We start from the raw sequence: 20,767 nt of genomic DNA, 5'->3' as shown, positions 1-20,767 counted from the left end.
GCCAGGAGGTTAGACATTCTAAGTCACAGGATGAGATAGGAGGTTGGCACAAGATACAGGTCATAAGGAACTTGCTGATAAAACAGCTTGTTGTAAAGAAGGCAGCCAAAGCCCACCAAAACAAAGATGGCCAGGAGAGTGATCCCTGGTTGTCCTCACTGCTCATTATATGCTAATTATAACATATTAGCATGCCAAAAGTCACTCCTGTCAGCACCAGGACAGTTTACAAATGCCATGGCAATGTCAGGAAGTTACCATATATGGTCTAAAAAGGGGAGGAACCTTCAGTTCTGGGAGCTGCCCACCCCTTTCCAGGAAAACTCATGAATAAACTACCCCTAGTTTAGCATACAATCAGGAAATGACCATAAAGGTGGATAGCCAGCAGCCACTGGGGCTGCTTTGCCTGTGCAGTAGGCATTGTATGATGTTTAACTATGCATTGTATGATGTTTAACAGCATCCCCAGCTTCTACCCACTAGATGCCAGAGCAACCTCTTCCCCCAATTTGCGACAACCAAGACTATCTCCAGACATTATTCACTTTTCCTGGAGGGCAAAATTGCTCCCAATTGATAATCACTGATGTATGCAATTTTAGTATATACCTATCTGAATAAAGGGTGATATTTTTGATATAACATATGTAATTGAGTAGAAATCATAGGAATCTCCTGCATACTTTATCAGCCCTATAGAGAGCACCTCAATCAAGCCAGCATTGTTCACCTAACTGGTAGCTAGCTGTATGTTACATTTGTATATGTTAAAATAAAGCTGAAGAACAGAAAGAAAATGGATAGCTCTTTGTTCAATGCCTTAGAAACTTTGCCCCCGTGGAGTGTTAATAGAATGCTGAGACATCTTTTTCTGTAAAGGGACTGGGCAAAATACTAATAAAAATGACAATGTGCATTCCTCCACACTTTATACAGGTGAAATCCGATTAAAACAAACAATGCTTTCTTCATACGGAAGTGGAATCACAAAAGGAAAATAGGTAACCTGAAGCCTGTGTATAGAAGAAAGGAACACAGCTTCCTTTTTTAGTTATTTCATTTGAGAATTGTATGTGGTATGTGTACAAAGGTTTTGGGAAGGGGGATAAACTGTACGTGTGTAAGTGCATCTCTGATGCTGTTCCTTTTGAAAAGCTTGATTGACTGCTTGATTGAGTTTGTAGAGCCACCTCTTTGGTTCCAGCTAACTTCTCCAAGGGACATTTCTACAGGTAGCAGTCAATATAAGAGCCCCAAGTCCCTAAAAACTACTTGCCACAAGACAATGCTGCTAGTTTGGGGGTTTAAGAATACTTCCAAGTAAATACGTTGCTTAATAAATACTTGTCAAATTGAAATGAAGGGATGTAACCTCAGAACTATGAAAAATGCGAGTCTATTTTACAAGCAATTTGGGATGGACACCATCAAATGATAAGCTGAGCTGTAAAAGTAGGTAAAAGGAACTAGCCAAGGAGCAGGAAAAGCTGATAAGTGGCAGAAAATGTTGAAATTTATATTTTGAAAATGTTTGGGTGAATTTGTGTAATACGTCTTAATCCTTTTACACAATACTTTTATCTCATCTATGTCATAAATATTTACCTATGCCTTGCCTTAGCATCTTTCCTCAATTGAATGAAATGAAAATTCCAGAGATGCAAAGCCCAGCCTCCAAGTTTTACAAACCTCAGAGTTTGAGCTACATTGACGAATCCTCTAAATTCTTGGGTGTCAAAAGCATGTTACTGAATAGGTTGCTAAAGTCGCCAAGGAAACCAAAAAAGGAAAGAGCTCTCCCTAAAGGTAAGTAGCACTTAATTGGGAACTTTCAGACGTCTGTCACTCTTTGTGACAATTGAGGAAAAGTACTTTGTACATTTTGTGCTTTGCAGGTGAGATGTGACTGACAGCTGAGTAACTGCCTCTGTGTATAGGGAGGGCTTTTGGGGGTAGAAGAAGAGGCTGGTTTGAAGAGAGTGCTTTTTCATCCTGAATATCATTAAAGGATTGTGGGGGGCCAAAACTGTAACCTAAAATGCCATCAATTGTCCATTTAAAATATCCTATTTGGCAAAGTGGCTTTGCACTCATCTGAAGAATAGATCATGGGTGGAGTTTGGAAAAGAAAGGTTGTGTTTGGTCTCTGCTAGAAACAAAATAAGGTACCATCTCATGGCCTCTTGGTTCAAATCCGTTTTCTTTCTTGCTCCGCGGGGAGAGACTGCCCCTGGAGTATTCTGCTTTTAATAAGCTTCCCAATCAGCTCTCGAGTGCAAAGCGCTCTCCCTCCCTCGCCCAGCCTGCGTCCTCCTGGCCCGCTCCTCTCATCCCTCCCATTCTCCATTTCCCTTCCGTTCCCTCCCTGTCAGGGCGTAATTGAGTCAAAGGCAGGATCAGGTTCCCCGCCTTCCAGTCCAAAAATCCCGCCAAGAGAGCCCCAGAGCAGAGGAAAATCCAAAGTGGAGAGAGGGGAAGAAAGAGACCAGTGAGTCATCCGTCCAGAAGGCGGGGAGAGCAGCAGCAGACCAAGCAGGAGCTGCAGCGAGCCGGGTACCTGGACTCAGCCTTAACAACCTCGCCCCTTGCAACAAAGGCAGACTGAGCGCCAGAGGGGACGTTTGCAACTCAAAGTAAGTGAGAGGAATGTGCGATTTCTCGAAGGGCTCTTCGATCGAATTTGCCTTCACCCTGTGCCACTTTTCTGGGTACCAGCAGATGATGGTAGTAGGAGTGAGAGAGGCTGCCTGGTGTCTTTGCTGATAGGACTGCTTTCAAAACTGACTTGCTCCAGAGGCTAAGGGAGGCGTATTTTGGGGGTTTCAGGTTAGGTTAGTTAGGGTGTGCTTAGGTAAGTGAAAGGAAAGAAGTTTTTGTGATGTTAAGCGTGCATTTGGACCGTGTTCCAGCTACCAGCTGGAGAGCAAGCCAGGGTGGGCTGGAGAGTGCATCTTTGCTTTTTGTAAAACCTGGAGCTTTAGTAGGTGTGTCTCTGGCTGGGTAGTTGGAGAGAAAGTACGGCGGCCTGAACAAGCAGCTCTCATTTTCCCAACCTCTCTCTGGTTCTCTGATTGCCCCAGGGCCCGCCAGCCCATGACTCTTAGCTGGCATTTCTAGGTAAGCTGTGGGGGTTTGTTCCTCCCAGTACTAGCTGACATGGAACGTCTCTCACAGAACTACTGGCACCCGTCTTCCCACCTGACAGCCCAGGAATGGTTCCAGAAATGGTTAGATCCGAAGTTTGGAAGACACACCTGAAGTCCCGTCTCTCGTTTGAATGCAAATTTAAAGAACTGCCCTGTACATAGACCCCTTAAACTTTTAATTTGACCCACATAAATTTAGGATATATTTGTTACTAATTTACTAGATTTTTAGAGTTTCTGAGTTGTTGTTTCTAATAAGTTAAGAAAGTATTTTTTGAGAGGAATATATTCAACTCCTTTCTTACTTAATAGATGTAAAGTGAAGCCTTCTCTGTCCTCTCCATACACACACACACCCCTTTCTCCATGACATAACACAACACAACGCACACACACAGGAACACACACATGCAGTTTATATACACTCTAGTGTTAACTCACCCTTGTATTTGTTAAGAGCTGCTTTGTAAGTTTGGGGACACATTCAGAAAATAGGAGGGGTAGGGTTCCTAAGAGGAGAGAACATTAAAGCTCCAGTCCTTGAGCATCTCTCATGTTAAGAGTTATCAGGCATTTTGCTTTAGCAGCTTGAGAAAGGGGTGATGTGTGCATGTGCGTGTGTGTGTGTGTGTGTGTGTGTGTGTGTGTGTGCTGGAGAGAGGGGTATGGGAGGAGATTCAGGAATTACCAAAAAGAACTTTTGAACTAATAACATAATGAAGCAATTTTATGATCTTAGGCAAATGTGGAATTGATGAAACAGCAGGGCAGCAGGGCCCATGTTAGCCCCTTAATTATCTGGGAATGCGTTGATATGTAGGAATATTAAAAGGTACTGACAATGAAACAAAACAGAAGTCTCCCGATGCAGAAAATAAAGCTGTGTTTTCCATCTTCATTATGTTTCTTTTTAAGTAAATTATGCACTTTAAAGGCCAAGTCTTTTAAAAAATATAGTCCAGTTAAATTCAGAGGAGAATTTGAATTTTTTTTCTTCCTTTGGACCTGATATTTCAGACAGGCAGTATTGGTACTCTTTTCATTAATTAGAAGGTGAGAGTTTTTAAAACTTGTATTTTTTTTAAAAAAAAACTCTAATACCATTCTTTTGTGCTTTAAGAAACTTGGGCCTTAAGTTCTCGTTCTCTAATTGTACTTTAAATACATAGAAGGTGATCTTTTTTCTGCCACTGCTCACTGGTTCCCTTTAGACATCTTTTTCTGCATTTAGTGAAAAGCCACTATAAGGAACTCCCACCTGAAGTCACATATAACAGCATTAGGTGCTGTGTTCCAGCTGTTTACTTCTGGATGCAAATGCATTATATTCTCAAAGCTAGAGCTTGAGATAAATAAAAGCACTATTAAATACATAACTTTTTAATTATCTGACTTTAAATGAGATGTTGTAGAGAATTAGAGTAAAAAGGTATACCTAACTATACTTATAGTCTAATGTATTATATGTATTATATATAATTCTCTGTTTTTTTAGGCCTCTTTCCATGAGATCGTGAGATTTGGAATAATAAACTTATTAATTTATTGATATTTTCCACGTGCCTTATTTGGGCTTCACATATAGCAACATATAACAAGATCTACATTTCTTTTTAATGAGCATTTTCATTTTTTTAAAATTTCAGTCAAGTCAATGGCCTGGTTTAAAATTTCATAAAACCTAGTCGTTGAAAACAACAGAGAGAAATAAGATCCCCAGATAGCTGAATCATTTTTTTTAAGTAAAATCAATCTTAGATATCAAATATTTTAACTTCAAATATTTTATTTTCCTTTGAAGATATTTTGCTTTCTCACTTACATGGCATTCTCACATGAATTCTGATCATCTTCCCATTGTGGTGTTTTTAATTACTATTCAAAACTTTCCCACAAAACTGAGTTTACCTGGCTCATTGAAAATGGTGTGATAAATTAACAATAGATTGAAGGCCTGAAGTCGGAATTCAGAATACAAATTCCAGTTCTCTAAACAATTATGCCTTTTAATATGGCAGCATAATGATATGGGGAGTTGTTCCTGACTTCTCTCCGGAAGGAGGTGTCCAGACTGAAACCACCCAATGTGATGAGTGCAAACGTCCTCCACACCTGAGTGCAACTCGGCCCAGTTTGAGATGTGCTTTTCTCTGGAGCATGAGGCTGAGTGGGAGCCCTCCAATGGCCTTTGTTCCATGGCTTTGCTAGTGATGTTGAGTTGGGCTTCTTCACAAGGGTGAGGAATGTTTTTTCCTCTGGTTTCTTTTCTAAATGAATAATCGAAGAGATTTTGTCTCCTTCTGGCACAAGGTCATGTCACTGCTGTGGGAGGGGAGGTAAAATGATACTCAGACATGAACCTTCTTTTTATGAGCTAGGCTTGCTTTTTTCCATCCGGAGTCAATTGGCTTAAGTGGAATTTGGGCCATGGCCTCATGGAAAGTTGTCTTTCCTTCTGATGTTTATGGATAATTCAAATTTCCACCCACTGGGCAATTTTTCCATCCACTTCAAGCCAGTCTAGTGTGCGGCAGAGTTTTCATGGTGTCATTAAAATATTTCTAGATTGTAAAATATAACAAGCCTCTTTTTTTTTTTTTTTCTATTTTGGCATTTAGTAAATAAGAGATTAAAACAGTAGCTTAAAAGGGTAGCTATGCTGAAACCTTATCAGAGGGTATTATAAACATGGTAATATTGTGGACTTAATTATGTAGATCACATTCACCACAAATCCCTATTTCTTCAGGGTGGACAAGGAATACAATGACTCCTTCATGTTTGAGATAGTTTTAGAAATAAAATTTAATTCATTTTTGTAGGCTTTATTTATTGAACCATTTTTTTTTCATAGTGGTTTAGATAAAGTGATATCTCAAATAGAAAAAAACATCATATCCAGTTTTCTAAAATAGAATTCTTAGATTTTTTTTAACTTCACACATGGTGTAACAAAAAATCAATTTCTGTATATTAATCTTGAAAGAACTCAGTCCTAGTAACTGATAATTGGGGTCTTAATTCTAAGAATTGCTCTTAGCAAAAGCCAAAACATCATTTTAAAACACAAATAGCATTCTGGGTCTCTAACCCTTTGCTCCCTTTTCTTCCTGCTTTTATGTTTACCTATTTCTCCTCCTTTCTCTCATTTCTCTATTAATTCTGTTGCCACTATTTCCTACCCAACAGGTCCCAGAACGTCTTGCCCAATTCCCTCTTGCTATAATGGTATACATTTCTCTATGTACAGATGTACCAGGAATGTCTGCCCATATGTTGGCATTCTTGGAAACTTGGACCTTCCTAGCTGGTGTTTTCAACACCAATGCCCTCTCTACTGATTCAGTGGTATTTTTCCCTTTTCTTTTTTGACTCAAGACCCTGGCTAAGGGTCAGCCAACATTTTCATCACTGCAATGTGTTGACCTCATTCTCTTCTCAGCTTCCCAGTATCAATGTAGCGGTGCAGCTAGAGTTACTCATCTCCATCACATCCTCTTGGGGTCCTACTCCAACAATACAATTTTTCTTGCTCCTATGGGCAGCCAATTTAACAATATTTATTGTATGTATGTTGGATGCCTAATACTACATTGTGCTAGATAATGTAGCATGTTTAAGAAATAGCACATGGTGTCTATGGTTCGACAATATCTAATACTTTGTGTTTGGTAAGTGGTGTGAACTTGTGAAATTCTTTATTAGAAATGTATTTAAAGGAGATCTCAATTAAAATCCATTATACCCTCAACCATCTTTGGAAAAGATGCTTTAAAAGTCACAGGTTGCTAACCCCAACCTTTTATGATTATCTCATACTGTAACCTCCTTGATATGTTATTATCTTAATGTTTTCCTAATTTCTTTGGGCACTCCTTTTTTCACATTTTGTTTTGCTTTTTTTCCCCTCATCTTCCAAATGTGTACATTTATTTCCAAATATTTCAGTTTCCTGCCTTCCTCTCTCCTCTCCAAATGCTTCAGTATTGTCACAACTGTTTTTTGAGCTTTAACTCTTTCGCAAGGAAAATTCTCAAATCTGAAGAGAATTGAAGGAACATTCTCTCTAATGAGCTCTAGACTCACATTTTTAATATTTTTTCAATGAATACTGAAGGAAATCATTCGGGCACAATTCTATTTGGAGGAGGAGATTGAAGTAAAGGACTTCCTGTTATTTTATTTTTATCCCTACCAGACTTTTATGGATAGTGACTGCCGTACTCTATGGTAGGTGGTATGATGAGGGACACAGGACAAATAAATATGTCTTCAAGCGGCTAATGATCTACTCAATATATATGTAAGAATATTAAAACACTAATTACTACAACACAAGTTAGAATAAGATATGTACAACTGTTGCCCTAAGCAGTTCCAATGACAAAGGGATCACATTTTATGAGAAAAGGAAAGTGGAGCTCACAAAAGGCTAAATGGTGCCCAACATCTATTTCAAAAGCATTATGTCTGTTAATTCCTTTAATGCTGTTTATTCTGGAAGAGAAATTGAACTCCTAATTCCTTCATGTTTTCATTTCACATTTGCCACATAATGTAGCAGAAACAAATTATTGGAAGTGACATCTTAAGAATTCAGACTGAGTTTTATTTAGAATCAATACAATTTTTAAGACACGGCACTCACTGTAGATGTCCTTTTCAGGAAAATTTATACCAGACAAGAAGAGTGTCCTTTAATGAAAACATATACATGAAGGAAAAGAAGGCAAATCCTTGTACTTCAGCTGTGGAATTTGGATGAAATCTTGAGTCAGAAATTGAAGGCACTAAAGGTTTTCCAAGGCAAATGCCCCTCTAGGTGGAGCTGTATTTCTCCCCTTCTCTTTTCTTCAAAGTTTCCTCGTCACCCCTTATAGTGACTTCAGCTCCTCCTTTCTCACCATTTGACACCAGCCCCACCCCATCCAACCTATGTACCCTGTTAAGGCAGAGGCTATCTCTCATTCTCTCAAGAACCCTAGCGTATTTAGCATAGAACCATTGAAGATGGCAAATGAGCGAGAAAATAAATAGGCAGCTCTAAATGCCATTCATTCTCTTTGCCCATGTTGTTCCACCCACCTTGACCGTCTGTGTTCTATGCCCAATCCCCTCACCTTACCAAACAACCTGGTGCCAATTTCCTGTTTAAGCCCAAGCATTCTCATGCTCAACTTTGAACTTCCAGAAACTTCTCCCACTCTCTTTCCTTCACTCTCTTCATTCCAAATGTCATATAGGCTTGCCAGTTCTCTAGAGTATCTTCCTAATCATATTTCACCTTGATAATTTTAAACTTTTCATAGTTTCTGATTCAAGACTACCTCCAGAATGCAGAAAACCTTACTTACCTCTTCTTTAACAAACCATGTTATTCAAAGGGACAAAGCTAGTCATTTGAAGCATTATTTTCATTATAATTTCTATGTAGCTATAAGATCTTTTTCTCAGAATGTTTCACATTTATTTTTTCATCATATTTTGTAACTCTACTCAGGTAGACTGAGTGGGATTTTAAAAAATTGATACAGAAATGCAGGCTTAGAGAAGTTAAGGGGGCCACATTCAATGACATACAGATATGAAAACAAAAGTCTTAAAATTCCTGGTTTGAGTTTATTCCTCGGTAATATAATGCCATCTTTCTTAGGCTAATAAATTGATTTTATCTCCCATTTGTCTCTCATGTCAAACCCCAAGTCCAATGTATGTACAGTTAGAGGTCAAATAACCTACAGAAGCAGTTGCCTGTCTTCAATGTTTATCAGATTAACTAGGGTCATGTGTAGGTGCCAGCTGCCTGGAGCCCATCTTCAGTGGTTCTGATTTAAGAGGTGGAATCAAGGAGCCTGGACATATGACAGGGCATTTGGATACAGATGATACTACCTTTTCTACATTAGAAAAGGTAGCCTTGGCCGGGCGCAGTGGCTCACGCCTGTAATCCCAGCACTTTGGGAGGCCGAGGTGGGTGGATCACGGGGTCAGGAGATCAAGACCATCCTGGCTAACACGGTGAAACCCCATCTCTACTAAAAATACAAAAAAAAAAAAAAAAATTAGACGGGCGTGGTGGCCTGTAGTCCCAGCTACTTGGGAGGCTGAGGCAGGAGAATGGCATGAACCCGGGAGGCAGAGCTTGCAGTCAGTCGAGATCACGCCATTGCACTCCAGCCTGGGCAACAGAGCGAGACTCTGTCTCAAAAAAATAAAAAAATAAAAAAAATAAAAAAAAAAAAAGAAGAAACGGTAGCCTTGGTGGCTCAATATTTGAGCTACAAGGTCCAAAATATTGAGATATAAAGTACTACACTTCTTAGTAGCTCTGTGACCATGAGCAAATATTGTGGTCTTCCTTATTTCAATGTTTTTATCTTTAACATGGGAGCACATACTTACCTTCTAGGACTGACGTCTAAGTAGTAATGGAGAAAATCAATATGAAGTACTGAACATACAGTCTGATTGCTGGGAGTGTTTGAGCAGGAAGGTGAAAATAATGATCATGGTGAAGCAGCACCAGATGCATGTTCTCACTTCTTCCCCCTCCTGAATTGCTTTTCTTTCTCATGCCCACTTGGCATCTGCAACAAACATACAAGCAAAATCCTAGGTGGAATTCCATGCTTCTTGAAAGGTCTCGCCCCTCCACATGCTCATACCATTTTCTTCCTTCTTTCTAAATGCAGATTGAAAATCCTTTCTTCTGGAAGGAAACATATGGAGCATGGAGCATGTGATCATGCTCAAGGCCTGGGGGTTGGGCAGGCAAAGTCTCCAATACAGACTCTTTGACCTTATGCTTTCCCATAAGGTCTAGGAGAGCATTTTGCATACAGGAGACTCCCAGTCCAAGAGACAGGCACCTTATTGCTGACCTTAGTGATGCTCGTAACCACATTCTCTCTGACCCCTGCTGATAGAGGTTTCAGTCCAGGGAAGGAGTTAAGGTTTGGAGTCAGGAACCAGCGTTTCACCACAGTCCACCTGCTGTTTGGTAAGCGCTGTTGAATGTGTTACTGAATCTCCTGGAATCTTAGGTTTTTTAGCTGTAAGTGAGAAATGATGATGATGTTACTTATTTTGCCAACCTCATAGGTTGATGGTAAAGGTCAATGATCACGATGTAACGTCTATAAGCTCCAAATTGTTATACTGAACATGAACTGAACTTAATAAAGTCAGTGGGGCAAGTTCTGCCTTTCTGGTTCCCCAATCCTGCTGTTGTTATTGTCATTTTCTCAGGACACCCAGAGATTGCCTCAGATGCCTGAAGGTAAGTTTAAATGACAAAGTGAGGAGGAGGTAAGATGTGTGACAGGAATGAAGAAAAAGAAATGAGTCATACTAAAAAAAAAAAAGCAGGAAGACATCTTAAATGAGGCTAAACTGAAACAGGCATACTTTCTTTTACTTCAGATCATGTTATAGTTCCTTCTGAAGTGTCTTAGAAGCTACATGTCACTTTTTTTGAATTGGTTATTCTCACTAAATCTAACCCTTAGTAATTGGCTAGCAGCAGTTCATTTACATGATAGCTGGATAATTGTGCTTCTCAAACTTTCATGTGCTTACCAGTCACCCAAGGTTCTTGCCAAAATTCAGTAGGTCTCCAATGAAATCTCAGAGTCTGCTTTTCTATTAAGTTCCCAGGTGACTGCAGTGCTGCTGGCTTGGCGACCTCTCTTTGAGTAGCAAGCCACAACAGTTTAATTCAACAAACTTGAGGGAACATGAGACAAATCAGAACTCTCCAGTCATGATGTCCATAGCTTAATAAAAACAATGAGGATCATTGTCAGTAATGCTTCTTGCTATATGCAAAATCTTCTAAAACTTATATCTTTCACCAAATAATATTTACAATGTATGATTATTTATGAAAGAAAATTGCGGACACCACCTGATTTGCTATTGACTTCACTGAAGTTCCCTTAAGCGTAAAAAGACCCTGGCCAGATGTTGCACTTGGGCCTCCTTCCCAGTGCTTCTGCTGGGGTCTTTCTCTGAGAAGGTGTCAATGATCCAAATGTTGCCTTCTTCATTTGCTTTAAAAGCTAATGAAAAGTGTTTAGAAAACTTCATTCTTAATATGAAAAAGATACATGTAATATGTTGACTTAGTGTTAGAGTCTTCCCTACTTTCACATTTTAACTTCTATAACTGCATTAGACTCTTTCCTTCCATACCATAATGGAACTAGACCACGAATCATCCATCTTTGTGACTTCCTTGAAGACATTGGGCTGCCCAGAGAAAGAACCAGGGCTTTTTGCTTCAGAGTCCAGATTTAATTAATAAGGAGCATATTGTGGTAACAGTCTTAGGTAACAGAGAAAATCCTCACTCAGGCTAAAACAAATAGAAGCTATCTTAGTCTGTATTCTGTTGTTATAAAGGAATACCTGAGGCTGGGTTATGTATAAAGAAAAAAGGTTTATTTGGCTTATGATTCTGCTGGCTGAAAGTTTCCAGATTGGGCATCTAGTGAAGGCCTCAGATGGCATCCACTCAGGTAGAAGGTAAATGGGAGCAGGCATCACACAGAAAGAGAGGAAGCAAGAAAGACAGGAAGGTACCAGACTCTTTTTTAACAATCAGCTCCCAGGGGATCTAAGAGTGGGAACTCACTCACCCCCCCTCCCAAATCGCACCAGGGAGGGCATTAATCTACTCATGAGAGAATCCACTCCCATGACCCAAACTCTTCCCATCTGGCATCACCTCCAACATTGGGAAATCAAATATCCTCATAAGGTTTGGTGGGGACAAACATCCAAACTGTAGCAGAAACCACACAAAACTTTAGAACAGTGTTTTCATAATGGCTTTCCTATTTGATGTGAATATGGCTTTTTTCAAGACATAGCCATGGGATCATTGTACCCAGTAGCAGAATCATCTCTAAGGTTTTAACATATGGTGACCCTCATTTGTGAGCTTATGAACATCAGATCGTTGACTTAAAAAACATATCTTGCATCTTGAAAGAACCTGTTTTCAAGGGTCAAGTCAGCTCCTCAAAAAATATTTATTACAAAAACAAATTGCCCTCTCTGTGCAATGTATTTCTTTAGATATGTTTCAAGGGATTCAAATGAGCCAGCCTGAAGCTGCTAGAGGAGAGAAACGGGTAGTTTATTAGGCTACTTTTAACACGTGTCTATGCTTATATCTTGAAACAATAAAATAAAGCCTTTCTTCCCATTATCTTTTCTTATTTACAATATACGTTTCATTATTGAATAATGTCTCTGGGAATATGCAGACTCTCAAATATAGCTCAATGCAGGTCAAATGTGTGAAAAGTTTGATTAATTTTAACGATGTGAAAAATAATGAAAGATTTTTTTTCCACTATGAGGTTGCTTATTAGGAAATCACAAATGTACCTGAAGAAACACATTATTTTTCCCATTCTACAAACATACATGTTCGTGGTACAAGATATTCAAATTTTATAAAAAAAGAAAACTTACTTATAATTCTTAAAATAGTCTCCACTGTTAGCACCCTGATACACCTTTACAGTTTCTCTGATGTAACTTTTAAAAATAGTTAGATGTGTAATTGGGTGTCCTGCTTTTTAACAGTGTTATTGATGCATGCAATATGTCTTAACAGCTATGCACATGTTAACATGTGCACTTGATTCTACCAAATGAGCCAATTAAGATGGAAATTCAATTTATTTAGCTTGATATGGGTAAATTAGAATCATAAAAAATGCTAAGTAAATTAATGTTATGAATGCTCATAAAAGAGCCAGCACTGGAAAAATGCAAACAAACAAACATCTCATAAAGCAAACAAACAAATACAAATCTTTGTCCCTGCAAAGGATGTGCTGTTTAGATGGGAACAAATAATCCTGGGGAACTTAGTGTGTACCAATTAAAGGTCAAGCTGAGTACACATTGTCTTTCTTTCTTACCCTAAAGGACCCTTCCATATATCCAAGGGTAAAGGTCTCCCCAGGGAAGACACAGCTGCCTGGTCCCACCCAGGTTGGATCCAACCCCTTAGCTCCTCTCAAGAGCCTGAGAAACTTGTGAGTTGCTGTGGGGCCCAAGGGAGTGGGCCTGATGCACTGCAGGTGGGTAAACTGCAAGATCAGCAAACCTCTTTGATGCGTTGTCGCTCCAGGGCTTGGCATCCTTCAGGGAGTTATTTGCTCTGTTATTATTTGGAATGACTAGTGAACAATTGGCTTGAGTTTAAAGTGAGTCAGATCAAATTTGGGTTTGACCACCACATTCCCGATTGCAGAGGAGGAGTGAAAGTCAAATGCGTTTAGTATCTGTGCCAGTATTGGGATTCCCACCAACTTTGGCCTGAAGTGATTTTTTAGCCTTTTTAAATTGCGGCTTTAGTCTGATGGTTAGGGAATTATAGTTGGCCTTCTGATACGTGATATCTGGGGATTTGAAGATGTGCTTCAAGGCTGTCCTAAGTGAATGTGGTTTGGAGAAGCAGATTAGAAGCAATTCAGCAGGAGTAAGTGGGTAGATGTGCATTTCTACCAATTTCTCTCTAAACAGACAGATCCACATTTCCTAAAAGCAGGCTGACTCTGTGGGTTTCTAATGTCTCATCCAGTGACATTCTTTCACAAGATGTTCAATGGAAGCCCTTTATATCAAAGGCAGCAAGACCAATAAGACAAAAGAAACAGCATTGGACTTGAACTGAGGCTTTAGAGAAAACATCCAAGAATTCCATAGATAGAAGCCCTGTACCTGGAGAGAGGAACTGCAGACCTCACAGAAAATTCTATCAGATAGCACTGAGGCTTCTGCCACTAAAAAGGAAGTATTAAGCATGCCATAGGGCCCTTATGGCCCATCTGGCTGTCATGGTGTATCCTAAGGAGATTCCTCTAGGGTGAATTTGCCTTCTTTGTTTTCCACATCTGCTCGGCTCCAGGTGCATCTTGCCATAAAAGTCCCATGAAATCACTCCAGCTCTGTGGAGCAAACCTGGTCCTCTTCTTGTTCTTCTCAGAGGGAGTGTTTCAAGACAAAGCGATATCTGCTGTTCTAATGAAGAGTTCCTTCCCAAAACAGGGCCTGAAGAATCTTGGGTGCAGAGTCTGGAGTTAGACAGTCTGGTCCCTGAAGCCAACTCTTCCATAAACCTTTCTACCCTCTAACACATTGTTTTCATTCATGTCCTCCCCACCTTTAGTGGCAGATCATGAAAGCAGGAGACTGAAATGTGCTTTTTGTGGGCTGGAGCACATCAGGGTTCCTTCAGCCAGGGCTTTGCTGCACACATGACTTCTAGATTTGGGGACTGGTTTTCTGCCTTGATTGCTATTTGCTGTAATGTGTGATGTTCAACATTCTGTTTCAGTTCAGAAAAAGTTTAGGTTGGGTATTTCTCCCCTTCTTCTTCTTCTTCTCCTTCTCCCTCTTCCTCCTCCTCCTCCTCCTCCTCCTCCTCCTCTTCTCCTCCTCCTCTTCTCCTCCTCCCTCCTCCTCCTCTCCTCCTCTCCTCCCCTCCTTCCTCCTCCTCCTCCTCCTTCTTTCTTCTTTCTTCTTCTTCTTCTTCTTCTTCTTCTCTTCTTCTTCTTCTTCTTCTCCTCCTCCTCCTCCTCCTCCATCCTCCTCCCTCCTCCTCTCCTCGTCCTTCTTCTTCTTCTCCTCCTTCTTCTTCATTTTTTTGAGACAGGGTCTTGCTGTGTTGCCCAGGCTGGAGTGCAGTGGTGTGATCTCAGCTCACTGCAACCTCCACCTCCTGGGTTCAAGCAATTCTCTTGCCTCAATCTCCCATGGAGCTGGGATTACAGGCTCATGTTACCACACCTGACTAATTTTTGTATTTTTAGTAGAGATGGAGTTTCACCATGTTGGCTAGGCTGGTCTTGAACTCCTAAACTCAGATGATCCACCCTCCTCAGCCTCCCAAAGTGCCGGGATTATAGGTATGAGCCACCGCACCCGACCGACTGGCATTGTTTTCATTTGGAGGTTTCCATAAGAAGCTACTTCAATTGCCAATCTTGCATCACTGTCTTTTATATTTAAAGGAAGTCACTATATTAATTTTGAGTTTCACTGGCTGTGTTTCTTGTTGCTGAACCCCATTGTTTGTTCCTACGATTGTGTCTAGGTCCTTCACTTTACCACTTCCTGAATATGCATTGAATATGGATATTGCTGAAAATGATTGAGTACCCACTATATGCCAGTTGCATATAGTACTCAATCCGTGCTTATTGTTGCATAGAATTGTAGTAACCTTTTACTAGTTTCTATTCCACTGTCTCCTAGGTCTGGACCTCCAGAAACTCTGGCAAGAATTAATATTAACTGGCCGGCCTAGTGCAAAATTGTGACATGAGTAATCATTTTCTTTGGCATCTCCAGCTTTTTTCTTCTGCTCTGTCCTTTGTACTTAGAGGATGGTTCCATCATTAGTGCTCAGGTACCTGGAGCCAAGCTTCTGCTGTTGTCTGAAGAATACCTTGTCCTCTACCTTCACCCTGGACAGTGGCATCCCTAACTTCCCTTGCTGTGTTCTGAGGACCCATGGCAATAAGTCAAAATCAAGACCTGCCAGCACCTCTAAGACGTTGTTCATAGGAACTACTGAGAGCAAGGAGACTTGCTCTCTTATCACCAGCTAGTTATAGAAGCTGAAGACCTTGCTTTCTGTTCTTATTATTTCTCATCATTTTAAATTTCTGAGCACAATTCACCAGCATTAATAGTACTGTCATAATAGCTACTACTTATTGAGTGCTTTCTATACAGTGGGTAGCTCAATACTAGAACTTTACATTCAGTGCTGGGTTAAATGCTCCCAACAGCCCTATGGGGTAAAGGCTATTTTTCTTCCTAAATGAGAGAACCGTGTCTCAGAAGTAACTTGTCCAAGATCAAAAGCTAGTAAAAAATAAAACTGAGGGTGTAGTCCAAATATTTCTAACCACAAAATTTTTAAATGTCATACTCTTCTACCTCCATTCCCCTATTCAATGTCAAGGGTCCAGTGAGTACCTGAAGATATTTTGGTTCACGATTCCTTTCTTCTCTCTAGCCAGTATCCAGGAATATTTCTTCACACTATGTCATTTATTTCTACCTCCTTATGATCAAGAGATTACCGTGTTTTGGATAAAGAATTCTGCCATTAGATTACCCTCCTTGATTGTATATGATTGTTTCATTCCCATTGTTTTCTCAAATACCAGTTTGCCTGGCGTGGTGTTTCAACATGCCTGCGTTGAGGAAAGGGACCGCTGGGAGTACAAGCAGGAGGGTGTCTAGGAACTGCTCAGTCTGTGTCTCCGGCCTGCTATCACCTGACTAAATTGTTTGTTGGATTGCTGTGTTCTATCCCTGGGGGACGCCACAATGCCGGGTTTGTTTGTGTTGAGAGTCTCTGGCTTTGATTAGCAGCTAGCTCCAGTGCAGCTGAACATACAATAGGGACCAAAGGATGGGAAAAAAAAATCCTGCTACAGTTTCCCATTGGAAAGCATTCACTGTCAAGCTTGGACATCCAACAGTGGGGACACAGATGAACAGAGGCTGGGAAAGGTTAGGTGATGGATTCTCCATGCCCTGCAGCCTGTTGTGTGTGATAGGTCATTCCTTTACATGAGCCTTGAGCCTCTATTTCTCTAAAATGTCTTTTATGATTCAGGTTTGAGACTGGTATTGATGTAGTTTGACAAAGGGCAAAACCTAGAAAGCTGCAAAGCATGAAGGAATCCCAGGATTACAACAGCTAGGGCAAAAGCAGTGAAAATGATGCATCTATCTTAAAGGGCTAGTCACACAGTAAAATTTATAAAAAGGTCTTTAATCTGGCAACATGGAAGAAGTTAAAATAACTAGGACTATAATTCTTCAGCTGAAACAGGGAAGTAAGACATTTTTATTTTATAATATAGTTAGTGATTTCCTTTACCAAACTGATAACATAATTTATATTTCTTCTCACTGAATTAAATATTAAATCTACTGCAAGTACCCATACCCCCCATCCAGTAGCTGAATAACAAGGTGTCTACCTGAAGTCAAGAGTCTCTCATATATCCTTAGAGGGCTGCTTCAGTTATCCAGGATTTTTAATCAATAGAATGTCTGTCTGAGACACTGGGCATGTTCCAACAAGATGCTGTCCATGATCCTGGCCTGTAGGCATCTTAGTTGCATCCTCATAAAAGGGACAAAGCAGACTTAGAGCTGGAAAATCGAATATAAAATGAAATGATAAAAGAGTGGTTCGGTGGGTTTTTTTTCAGAGAAGGAAGACATTCTGGTCTGGAGTGAAAAAGGGTGGCTGCATGTAAAGGATAGATTTTCTTTTAGAAATGGGATCTCGCTATATTGTCCAGGCTGGTCTTAAACTCCTGGCTTCAAGTGAGCCTCCTGCTGTCGCATCCCAAAGTTCTGGGAAAGGGTAGGATTTTCAAAGGCAGAGTTGCATTGTGTATGGCAGAAAGTCATGAGGAAAGCATCTCAGGTAATGCATGAAGAAAGAGGAAAGCCAAAGAGATGATCCAAGGCAAGATCTCAGAGGTAGAAAACAGAAGGGCCTGATTTGTGTAGAGAGTGAGTGGCCAAGAGTGGAAGCGAGGGTTAGAAAAACAAAAAAGGAATGATAGCAAGACCCTTCAAGTGGAAGCTAACCTGCCTGAATTATATCAAGTTAGATGGTAAGGAATCACTGAAGGTTCTCCACAACAGAGAAGAAAAGAATTGGTAAAAGTAAGGCATAAAAAGATTATTTTTAAAGAAGTAACAGATCAGAGGTGGAGAGAATCAGTTATGTTTTGAAAAGTAGTGCTTTGTATACCACCCCTCACCCACCCCTTGATCCTTTCACATTCTGGAAATCCTGTGCATACTTCAATGTTTTGCTTAAATACCGTCACCTCCATGAAAATTTTACCTTTATTCCCCTAGTTAAAATGATTACTTACCCCTTTCTCTGTTTCACAACTTTCTGTGGTTTTCCTTTTATAGTCATTCATTCATTCATTCATTCATTCATTCATTCATTTAAAAATATGCAATGAACACAATGAGCTGGGCTCTATGTTAAGTATCAGGAATACAGAGATGAATACTTCACAGTCCCTGTTTTTGAATCGGACAGTCTAATTGGGGGGAGCAGGCAGGCACAGGAATAGCTAATCAGTGCAATTTCAGTGCAGTGAACTAGATATGCACATATGAAAGCCCATTGGAGAGACATTTTAGTCAGCTGAGGGTGGATTCAGGGGAGGCTTCCAGGAGGTAGTGTCTCCTGACTTGTGTTTAAATATTGAAAAATATAAGGAAGAAAGTGTGAGTTCTGGTAGAGGCAACGGTGTGAATGCTTACTCATTCTTATCTTATAACAGTTATCTTAGATGACTATCTCTCCCCACTGCACTATAGATCTCTTAGCCAATACTTTATACAATAACAAATGAATGAATAAATAAGTGAATTGCTGCTGCCTCGGTGTAAGTAGGTAGTTAGGACGGATTCTTTCTGGACACACCATGAGGTAAAATAAAGGCTATCTGTAGTCTAGACATTACAATGGGAGGGTGAGTACGTGAAGGGTGAGTAAAAAATGAGATGTTGAAATTGATCAATTTGGGAGAATTCTAGTGCCATTGATAGAAAGGGGAAATCTAGACAAAGAGCTGATTTGGGGCAAGAGAGTGTTGCAAGCCTAAAGGAATTGTGGAGAGACAGGATTATCCTAAGAACTGAGCATGAACTAGGTGCAGGTTTCTGAGGTCTCTCTGAACTGTGGACACCCGCGATGCCTGGGAGGCCTTTTAATGAGAAGTAGCCTCAGGCTTGTAGCACTTGGTAATTGGTGACTGGGTTCCCATCTAAGCTGTAAATTTCTAGTCTCATTACTGCACCTTCCTCCTCCTGAGCATTCACAGCATACTTTCACTAGAAAATGTGGTAAGACCGTATTCACCATTTAATTTTCTGAGAAAAGCTTTTTGTTACTTTGCTTCTTACTTTAAATGTTCCTTGGATGCATCAGCTTTCAAGAAAACTCTAGAATCACGTCTAGACATTTCACATGCACTGGAATGGTTTGAGGCCATGTCTTCCAAAAGAGGCCAACTGGCCGAGGAGAGGCTTCTGTAATTTCAGTAACTGCATTTTAGATTTGCACTGATTCACCCATGCAGAGAGGCCAGCTCTTTTCTTGAAACTGCTCATTTTCCTGTACTCAAATGAATGACCTTCTGCCAATCATGCATGGAGTCATGATTTCTGCAGCCAGTGGAAAAGGTAGTTACTCATGGAACTCAACCCCAGGGTGACAGTGAAAGCCAGATTGTTATGGCTTGGTAAATATTGATTAAAATATGTGGAGAAAAACAAAATGTTGAACTTTTATCAGAGGCAGAAACAGTCTCTTATGCTCCTTGTTGAAAAGGCCCCTGTCCTGGGTGAGTGTTTCGTGTTGGTGATGTTGCTTCTTGCTGTCCATAGTCAGCACCTCCTCCTCCTCCACGTGCCCCGCTGGGACGTGAAGACACTCCCTTCCTTTTCTGTGTTTTCTTTCTCACTCCAGGGATCCTTCTTCCTAGGGAGGGCAGAATCAGTGGTAAATGGATCATTTTCAGTTTTCTTCCTTTAAAATTATTTTTTCAGCTTTGCTAAAAGAAAAGAACGCTCAGGAAGTAAATATTGTCTGGCTTCCAATCCCCAATTTAATTATCAGTCAGAAGAGGCAGGAAATGTCCTGGGGACAGAGATCAGACAAGATCTTTTCTAAGAAAGCCATTTAACACAGGGCATGTTATACTTAATGTTGTTCCAGATTCAGATTTAGTCAGCAATTCCTGGTCCAGATAATCTGGGGCCTGGGAGGGTAAAATCTTGCAATTTCACTGAAGCTTTGCCTTATCTGCTTCCTTTGACCAATCAGGAAGCTTCTGCAGGATGAGCCTATTACAGTACAATTAAAACTCTTTTATCTGCAGATGACCCAATTGATATTTCATACTCTGTTTCATACTCTGAAACAATTCATACTCTGTTTTGGCCTTCCATTAACAGCTAACATCCATGTAACGTTTTATTATTGACAAATTGCCTTCCTATATCTCATCTCATTTTATCCCCCAAACAATTCTATGAGATCCATTTTAATATTATTACCCTCTCCATAGATGAGAAGAAGGAGGTTTCCAGAATGGAGAGTTCTCCAAGATTTCTTCAAAAAGGGAGTGTGACAGTTGCCTCACTGACCTTACAGGATCTTTGGAGGGAATTATCATAACCTGTGAAAGTATTTTGCAAAAAAATTTTTTTAAAAGTTGGCATTTTGTTATTTTCTGTATATGCATTATTTGGCTTAAAACATCAGCATACACAATCATAGAACATTGTCTCTTACGGGCGGATCACGAGGTCAGGAGATCGAGACCATCCTGGCTAACACGGTGAAACCCCGTCTCTACTAAAAAATACAAAAAGCTAGCCGGGCGAGGTAGCGGGCGTCTGTAGCCCAAGCTACTTGGGAGGCTGAGGCAGGAGAATGGCGTAAACCTGGGAGGCGGAGCTTGCAGTGAGCTGAGATCCGGCCACTGCACTCCAGCCCGGGCGACAGAGCGAGACTCCGTCTCAAAAAA

General features: G+C 40.4%; 1 protein-coding gene across 2 annotated transcripts in view; it reads left to right on the top strand.

The window, feature by feature from the left end:
* Positions 1-2,209: 2,209 nt before the first annotated feature.
* PTN (pleiotrophin) overlaps positions 2,210-20,767 on the top strand; it is a 111,674-nt gene continuing 93,116 nt past the window's right edge. For both annotated transcript variants that reach the window (XM_017876518.1, XM_017876517.1), the window contains exon 1: positions 2,210-2,636. The gene's annotated coding sequence lies outside the window, so the exon portion shown is untranslated. The remainder of the gene's footprint in view (positions 2,637-20,767) is intronic.

Source organism: Rhinopithecus bieti, unplaced genomic scaffold (genome assembly GCF_001698545.2).
Source record: "Rhinopithecus bieti isolate Rb0 unplaced genomic scaffold, ASM169854v2 scaffold_8307, whole genome shotgun sequence".
Classification (NCBI taxonomy): Eukaryota; Metazoa; Chordata; class Mammalia; order Primates; family Cercopithecidae; genus Rhinopithecus; species Rhinopithecus bieti.
The sequence above is the reverse complement of the archived record's forward strand: the minus strand, read 5'-3'. Positions and strand labels throughout refer to the sequence as shown.